The 9,431-nt window shown below is 45.7% G+C and overlaps 1 long non-coding RNA gene across 1 annotated transcript; it reads right to left on the minus strand.

The window, feature by feature from the left end:
* Positions 1 to 4,979: 4,979 nt before the first annotated feature.
* On the minus strand, positions 4,980 to 9,122 carry LOC132244796 (uncharacterized). The gene is made up of 2 exons (XR_009456569.1): positions 7,307 to 9,122; positions 4,980 to 5,739 (listed from the first exon to the last, which is right to left on the minus strand). It is a non-coding gene; the product is annotated as an uncharacterized LOC132244796 (long non-coding RNA).
* Positions 9,123 to 9,431: the final 309 nt, after the last annotated feature.

Genomic DNA, 9,431 nt, shown 5'->3' on the forward strand with positions numbered 1-9,431 from the left:
CACGGCCAAAAGGGACTTGGGGGTCATGATTGACCACAAGATGAACATGAGCCACCAGTGATGTCACAGCTGGTAAAGCGAACAAAACTCTGGCTTGCATCCATAGATGCTTCTCAAGTAAATCTCAGGATGTCATCCTCCCACTGTACTTGGCCTTGGTGAGGCCGCAGCTGGAGTACTACATCCAATTTTGGGATCCACAATTCAAGATGGATGTGAAGAAGCTTGAAAGAGTCCAGAGGAGAGCCACGCACATGATCAGAAGGCAAGAGAACAGGCCTTATGAAGAGAGGCTGAGAGCCATGGGACTCTTCAGCCTGAAAAAACGCAGGTTCCAGGGTGACCTGGTGGCAGCCTATAAGTACATCGGGGTGTGCATCAGGATCTGGGGCAATGCCTGTTCACCAGAGCACTCCAACTAAGACAAGGTCCAAAAGTCACAAACTCCTCCAAGATCATTTTAGGCTGAACATAAGGAAAAACTTCTTTACTGTCTGAGCCCCCAAGGCCTGGAATAGACTCCCCCCAGAGGTGGTGCAAGCACCAACTCTGGACACTTTCAAGAAACGTTTGGACGCTTATCTTGCTGGGACCCTTTGACTCTAGGTGACTTCTGCCCCTAGGGCAGGGAGCTGGACTCTTTCTTTCGAGGTCCCTCCCATCCCTAATGTCTATGAAATCTATGAAACTGGAGGTGAGGGATGTAGATCAGCACCTGATGGTTTGCAAGCACATGTACATGTACCCCAGAGGGCAGGAACATGTGACCCCAGCCTCTTCTGCCCCTCCCATGCCACTCCTACCCACTCACAGCCAAATAGGGAGTTTTGGTGAGTTGTTGGGGAGGAGGGAGGTAAGTGGCGGTGCTGACTTGGCCCACAACAGCTGATCAAGACTCCCTATGTGGCCCTCAGGTCAAATAATAGCCCACCTCTGGGCTAAGGTGTGAAAACCCCCATATAAAATGTCTATAGAAATGAGTAAGCCTTAGGAAACGTTGCTGTTCCCTCTTGTGCAGTGACTCACTCGATGACTGCAATTATCATGTGTGGGTCCATGGTCAGACCCTTGGGAGAAATGATATATCCCAGAAATTCAGTTGAGGTTTTATCAAATTCACATTTCTTGAGCTTGGCATATAAATGGTTTTCCTGGGGCCTCTGTAAAACCTGTCTACGTGATGGGTTGGGTCATCAGAAACAAAATTAAATGTTGTCTAGGTAGATTATGACAAACTGATCCAGCATGCCCCAAAAATTGCCATTAGCAAAATGCTGGAATACAGCAGAGATATTACAAAGCCAAAAAAGGCATGACCATATATTCAAAATGCCCATAACAGGTCAAAAAAATGGTTTTCCATTTGTCTCTCTCTTGTATTCAGACTAAATTGTGGGCCTGTAACAGGGGGTCTTCTGGGGGGTCGATCTACTAATGCCCCGCCCACCTGTTCTGGGCCAACCGCCTGCTTTCTCGCCCATCACACCTTGATGACATTTAAGTACGTTGTTAATTAAGTGGGAGGGTGCCCATTTCTTGCCCTGATGCCAGGGGGCGCTATCTACAGCTCTCTTCCTCCCCTACACCACAGCCCATGCCTTGCCAATGGCATCCGCTGATGTTAATCTCACCAGCCCCACACTGGGCCCCAGAATCCTCCAATCAGGACCCCTCTAAGATCCCTCCATTCCGGCGGCCTACCCCGCCTTCATTCAAGCTACCTAGCTCCCTGAAGCTATTTCCCCTCTCGGGCATGGTCCCCACAGGACCTTTGGCCACACAGGCCCTAGCCTCACCTCCAAGGCCATTCAGGACCCCAGCCCCTCAGCTCTGGGCATGCCCCGTGGTGGGCCCTGGCCCTTCGACCCTTCTGGTCCAGGCCCCATCATTGACCAGTCAAGGGAGTCCAAATCAGGCTTATGAGTCTATAGCCCTCTCTCTCAGGTTCACCTTCCTGACCCTTTTATGGGGTAACCCACCCAGTTGTGGGAGCTAGGGTTATTAAGGTACCCCAACCCACCTTTCACCGGGGTGGTAATTGGCCTGGCATTTTCTGGGGGCTCCCTTGCCACTGAAAGCCCCACCAGGCCACACACTCCCGGCAGGGTGCAGTTTTAGGTCATGCCCAGGACCAGGAGCCTCCTAGCCATCCCCTACAGCTCCTCCCTTACCTCCAAGGTGATACTAGCAGCCAGGCAATGTTGCTGCCTGCCTGCCAGCAGCCAACTATTCTATTTACATAGGCAGCCAGGGATCTAAAAATTGGCTGCCACAATCAAGCACCTGCTGGCTGTTTTGCTCTGATCTTAGCAGGCACCAACAGTGCCCTGCAACAGGGACCCTTGTAAATCTAACTTAGAAAATATTGTGGCCAGTCTGAGCTGCTTAAAAAGTTCATTCATAAGGAACAGTGGATAACAATTGTGGCTAGTTGCGCTGTTAAAAGCTCTATAATGCACACAGAGGTGGAGGGATCCCTCCTCTTAGGAACAAAGAAGATTAGAGCCCCAGCTGGAGACCTGGATGGGTGGGTGGATAAATCCTTTGTCTAGATTTTCCTGGATATATTCCCCCAGTATGCTTATCTCCAGCTCAGAGTGCATAAATGGGCCCCAAAGGAACCTCAGCCACTGGTTCCAGGTTTGTGGGGCAGGAGAACATTTTACTTTATATTCATCAAGAACGAAGTCCTGCTATTTTCATCAAGAACGAGGTACTGCTATTTTTAAAGCATCAAAAATGTAGCTGGACACTGTACTGGCTTCTCTGCGTGGGGTGGGGATTCCACTGGGGACTGAGGATATTCTTGTCAGTGCGGGAAAGCAAAGTTCCTGTGAGGACATGCAAGTCTGCCCACTGCAGAGGGAGTTAAGACAAATCTCTCTTGCCTGCCAGTGCACCACTGGTTCACGCACAGCGAGCAAGGAGGAATGACAGGGTAGGGAGTGAGCAGACTGGAGAGTCTGAACTGGAGCTTCTCCCTATGGCCCTGTCTGTTTGCTCCCAGAGGAGCTCTCGCACATGGAAGTGGTGCGGCTGATATGAGTGATCCATCAATTGATTCTACCAGGTTAGGTAGATTCTGGCATTACATTTGTTTTTGGTGAATTTGGGCAAAATTTATAACCACAAAATTTCCAGAGGCCTTTTCCTTTCAGTGTGAGGTGAGATAACTCTGACATGCTGTGTTCAAAGCTCTCAGGCTGCTTGTTGAATAAATTAAAACTAAGCCAAGCTTTGAGCCAGGGTGAGATTAAATAGAGAACCTTGGAGCTATAGTCCAGGGCAGGGGTAAGAAACTAGAGAGCCTCCCTTCTTGCCTCAGAACTGAGGACCTACCCGTAATTTCCCCCCCGAGGTCCATCTCCACCTACCTATCGTCCATCTCTTTTAAGGGTAGCCATTATCAAAGGGGAAATCAAAAGATACGAGTATACAGGATTGCAAGGAAATGCACCAAAAAGACATGCTTGCCATGCAGGTTTCAGCTGAGGGACAGCGTACAAACACAGAGTGGCAGAATTGGTCTGAGTTGGCCTGGCAGCAGGACTGGGCTCAGCTGCATCTCTGCCAGGCTTCTCGTACCTTCTCAGGCAGAGGAAATCAGAAGAGTTATGTGGCACATGAGACTGAACAAGGCCTGTTTGCAGTGGGGTAGGGAAATAAGCAGGTTTAGAGAGCTGAACAGAGGGAGGACAGTTCTGGTAGGAAGGGACAGAAGATCCCTGCTCAGGGTGTCAGTATTTTATAGGGATGCCCTACATCTAGACACTTGGGAGAGATGAGGCCAGTCTAGTCAAGGTGTGATGCTGAGGGAATAAGTAAATTTTACAAAGCTAGGTCAGAATCAAAAAGCCTATTAAACATGTGGGTGGATATTCTGGTCTTGTGTCACCGTAGCTTAGTCCTCTTCTGGTGGTTCACGTGCCATAAGTGCCGTTATCAGAACACTTCCGATATTTACTGAATAAACCCATAACTTACATAACCTGCACCATTTCAGCAGAGACTGCCTCAGTACTACAGGTCACACAGATCGACAGCTTTCTCCAAGGGTTGGCCCCTAATTATTTTTAATTTATACAATAGGAACACCTAGGGTTTGTAATAATGAAGAATTGTGGAGGCATAATATAGACGAGTCACAGAGAGAATAGCCTGGCTTACAATGTAGGTGTCAGGCAGCAGAGTCAGGAGCATGGGCTGCACAAATGGGGTGTGGATGAGGTGGTAATAAAATGGAACATAGCATAGAAGCAGCAGTCGCAGCCCATTGCTGCCCACCTTTCAGTGACTTCTCGGACAGACTCTGTTTTTTTCCACCTATCTGCTCTCCTACTTCCCTGCACACCAACTGTTCTTGCCTGAGAATTACTATAGCGCAGAAAGGAGACAGCTGGACCAGGATGTGTGAATTCTACTTGTCCCGCCTGGAAAGGATCACTGTGTTAGTATCAACCCAGTCCCTGCAGAGCAGGACGTTTCTCTTAACCTTCTATCATGCCTGGCACCCAGAGCCAAAAAGCAGCTTTATGTATTGTACGGAGGTACATAAGGTCTTTTCTATGAAGGAAAGATAGATTTATATATTTATTTTTTTCTACATCTATACCAAAAGTGTGTGGTCACATTGCTCCGTATGCACTAGCTGAATCCACTTCCCTTGTGAATCCTTGTCCCTGCAGGGCTTTTAGAAAATTTTCGCAATACTAGCTACCTACGGACAGACCTTCTATCATAGTCTCTAGTCGTGCATGATGTCTCTGCATGCGCAACTGTCTCTGCACATACTGAAGTGTTCTCCGAGATTTATCTAGATGTTAATCAGTGACTCATATTATTGGATGAATAATCAGAGGACAATACAGCACTGCCTATTTCTGAGGTGAAAAAGTGCAAGCTCTGTCTTCACTTCTTTTCCCCTCAGTAAATTCTGACTAACAAAGACTCATTAAATCAAAGGGAGACTGCGAGGAACCCACAGAGCAAAGATGCTGTTTATTATGAATCCACCCAGTGCTCTCACATGCTAAATGCCTGCATTCCAATTCAAAAGAAGAAACAATCATTTTTAAATAACAAATCTGAACTAGTTTCTGAACATCTGATGTGAGGAAATAAAACCTTGTGCTTGTTCTTCCACTGCTAGGAATTGCTGAAATAAAGAATTTTCATTTGTGAAAACAGTCCACTCATTCTCTTTATCCTTTTTGAGACTTCCTGAAGCAGCAGCTTTTCAATGTGCTTCCCATATTGCTTCTTTCAGTGGAAATTTGCTGCATCCTGGCACTGAAGGTATTTGCAGTACCTAGATATCATTAAGTTTTACCTTCTTTCAGGACAAAACACACAAAGCCAGTGCTCAGTAAAGCCTTGGCCATGGGACTGAGTGTCCTTATGCAGGTCTGGAAGACTTCCAGACCTCCTGGTGGCCTCCCTTTCCTTGCCGTTTCTCAATAGACAATGATGTCCTCATGCCCGTGACAGCGGTTTGATCAGCCTATAGTCCATGCACTTCACAAGGCACTCACGAGCTGCGTCAAGAGCATGCTGTATTTTGGGGTCATCTTTTTGTTTGCCAACGACTGTCAGGATCTCCAGGAGCTCACTCTCTACCAACTTTTTGGCGAGTTCTTTGTCAGCGCTGATTAGGTTGTAAGCAACAACCAGCCCACGGTGCTGAACATCCACACTGTCCTGCAAGCAGAGCCTCTGCAGGATTTCCAGCCACTGAATTGTCTGAACGGAAGGAAAAAAAAACTGTGAATGACCAACTGGAGATTTTTTATATTATGGGAAAATCTCAGTTAAGAGCACAAGGTTGGCCTGCCACTAGGTAAGGTCCTTTTCAGTGGGGAGAAAGTGGTCACTTAAGACAGGAACAATTGATGCTAGCCCGTGAAAATTTCTCTCTGTTCCCATGAAAGCTCATCCCCCATCAAGCTGTTATGCTAGATGGTGTCTTCTGACTGTAGAATAACAAATTCCTTTCCACAGTTTTGTTGGAAAAAACCTGGCACAGTTGTCACAAATGTGGGGCCTTTAACTGATTCTGGAGCTATGTGACCTGAGGGAGCAGGGTAGGGTTACCAGGCTGCTTAAACAGCTGGCATAACCAGACAGCAGGGAACTACATTTACATTTCAAAGCAGAACCTGTAAGGGGTGAGAGACTGGAATACATGAGAAGAGGCAGAGGCAGACAAGATTCTTTGGGTAAATGTGATATCTTTTATTAGGCCAACTAATAGTTGGAAAATTGTTCTTTGCAAGCTTTTATGTGCAAACACCCTTCTTCAGGCATAGGGAGAGAGCCTGAAGACGGGTGTTTGGGCCTAAAAGCTTGCAAAGAACAATTTTTCCAACTATTTAGTTGGTCTAATAAAAGATATCACATTTACCCAAAGAACCTTGTCTGCCTATGTCCTTAGACCAACACGGCTACAACCAACACCCCTGAGAAGAGACAAAGACACTGAATGAATTAGTTGTGTGGGGTATGCAATACATGATGGACTGGACATGAGAAGCATGTTATGATCAAGGCACTCAAGGGGGAGCAGGTGGTGCAAATTCACCTCTAAAAACCCAGGCAAAGATGAAGCCTGTGGGATCTCCTCCTTATCCTCTAAGATGACCTGCAGATCCCGCGGAGACTTTGAGACATTCTGCCCTCAGGATTATGTAAGAGCTATGCAAGGCTTCCTGTTGTCTCTCTTTGGCTTATTACATTTCGTTTTAAGTTAGGAGAAGTTGTGTGTGCTGTCACTGTGTCTTACTGGACTGTGTCTTAGCTTGGCAGAATGTTTCTGTTGTCTTTGTTACATACTTGAAATTCCAAATTGCTGTACTCAATTAAACGCTTTCTTCAGAAAACAGACTATTCTTGTTCAAGCATTTATGAATTCAGTGTCACTACCTAAAGTCTAATGTTAAAGTCTGGTAACAGTTTGCTTTTGAATCACTGATAGCTAAATTGAGAAATGGAGATATTAGGCCCATGGAAACAGAGGCTGAGCAAGCAGCCTTCATCAACCTGTCTTGCTTTAGTTCTCTGCCCAGGAAAGCACTTTGATAATGTCCTTTAATTCTTCCTGCTTTTCCAGCCAAGTACTTCTGTACTGTTCTGCCAGTCACCTGAATCCTGACTTTAGCTATCACCAGTGATTGAAAAGCAAACCTTTACCAAACTTAACATTAGGTAGTGGCACTGAATTCATGAATATTTGAACAAGAATAAATCCAGGTTGCTATGGAGTTGTGTGCTCACACCATTCAGTCTTTGGGAATCAGATTTCACTCCTTACCACTTGAGTCATTTTATAGCAGAGTTTCTTCTGTGCTGCTGTCAGCATGGCCAAAGCTCCCGCAGCTGCTTTCTGGACCGTCTCATCATCCTCACTACACAGTAATACAATCAGCTTGAGTCTGTCATTTCCATGAGCCACAAACCGCTCTTGAACCTGAACAAGAGGGAGTGAAAAGATGGGTAAGCTGAATGAATGGCAAAGCTGATGGGATTTATACTGAAATCATAGCTTCACAAGCCTTCAAATTAAGCAGTTGCACTAGAAATAGCATTCAGACAAGTTACAGGAATTGCCACACTAGATCAGACTTGTGAACCAGGTGATTTGGTATCTTGAATGAAACCGTGGTCAACACTAGAAGCTTCAAAGACAAGTAAAATAAAACCCAATAGGGAGAGGATGTGGATAAGCTACATCCAATCAGAGTCTCCCAATAGTTTCAGGTTGTTTTAAACCACAAAAGATAGCATTTATATTATTTCCAAAACATGCCACCTGAAGAAGAATGTCCTGCATTCGAAAGCTTATCTAACACTATCCCAACTATGCAATTGCTTCAATAAAAGATATCACCCTAAGGAATCCTTTCCTCAAAATATTTTAAGGCACTGAGTTGACTGGGTTAAACCTATTGCAACTCGGTTGCATGACTGCTGCCCTTCATTTAAGATCACTACAATACAGCATTCAAGGCCCTTATGCAATCAGACATTTGAAAACACAGATCTCCCCCCCCCAAAAAAACCAAAACAAAACAAAAAACCCCAAAAAGGAACACGTGCGAGATGGTTTTGCTGGTCACTGGTTTCTGTATCAGAAGCAGCAGAAAAACCAGAGAAGCCCTAGTAGAGTTGAAGCTATCCTCAACATTCCCAAACCTATGACTAGAAAACAGATGAGGGGATTCTTAGGTGCAACGGGTTATTGTAGACAGTGGATCCTGGGTTATGCTGCTTTTGCAAAACCCTTGCAAGCATTTACTCATGATACCACCCCAGAACCCCTCCCTTGGACTCCTGAAGCCAAACAAGCGTTTGTGGCCCTTAAGCAAGCCCTTGCTGTTGCTCCCGCTCTTGGACTCCCTAATTATAAGAAACCCTTTACTTTGTTTTGTCATGAATAGGAAGAAATCGCTTTAGGAGTACTCACTCAGCTGCACGGTGAAAAGCATCGCCCAATTGCATAATACAGCTCTGCCCTTGATCCCGTGGCTGCGGGACTTCCTCCTTGCCTCCATTCACTTGCAGCTGCTGCCTTGTTGGTTGAAAAGGCAAATTCTCTAGTTTTGAGACACTCTTTAACCGTTGCAGTTCCACATGCTGTGATGGCCCTTCTGCTCAAGGGCAAAACTCAGCACATTTCCAATTCCCATCTTACTAAATAGAGGAAACTTCTACTGTCAGCTGCAAATGTAACCTTAAATTGCTGCTACCTAAGTGCTGTTCTTATGAGTACATTCTTGTTATTATTGATGTGTTCTCTGGATGGGAGGAAGCCTACCCATGCGTACATGCCAACAATCAAGCTGTCACACTAAGTACTCTGAAAACCCTTTCCATCTTCTTTGAATTGTAGGAAAATGTCTGGAGGGCTGCCTGGGAAGGTTGGGTATGCCTTTTGTTGTTGTTCCAAAATGGCAGGTAAAGCTTCCCAAAAATACTCTTTGTGTTTTCACTGGTCTTTTCATTTGGAAAGGATCATGTACAGAATGAGTAACATTCAAGTAGGGCAGTGATGGTGCAACTAAAAGGTGCATATCATAGTTCCCCGCATACAGCATGCACCAACGTATACTATACACCTTGTTTTTGAAAGTCAGAATGCAGAGAAAAAGGTCTTGGCTTGTAGCACCTAACTGGGGAGGAGCAGCAAGAGTGTGAGCCTGCTCATTGCTCTGCATCCTCTAGATCGCATGAAGATTTGACTTTTTCTTTTTGCAGGAACTGTTCTCACCCTATGTCTTGCATGTAATGAACAGTGGGATTACCAGCAACGTTGTTTGGGGTTTTTTTTCCGAAGCAGGTAGGCTGTATTTTGAAAACTACAGTACTTTCTAGGCTGACATATTAACAAGCCCCGGATCTTGAAGAACAGAGTCTGCTGGAGAGAGGGAGTGTTGCCC

Source organism: Alligator mississippiensis, chromosome 14 (genome assembly GCF_030867095.1).
Source record: "Alligator mississippiensis isolate rAllMis1 chromosome 14, rAllMis1, whole genome shotgun sequence".
Classification (NCBI taxonomy): Eukaryota; Metazoa; Chordata; order Crocodylia; family Alligatoridae; genus Alligator; species Alligator mississippiensis.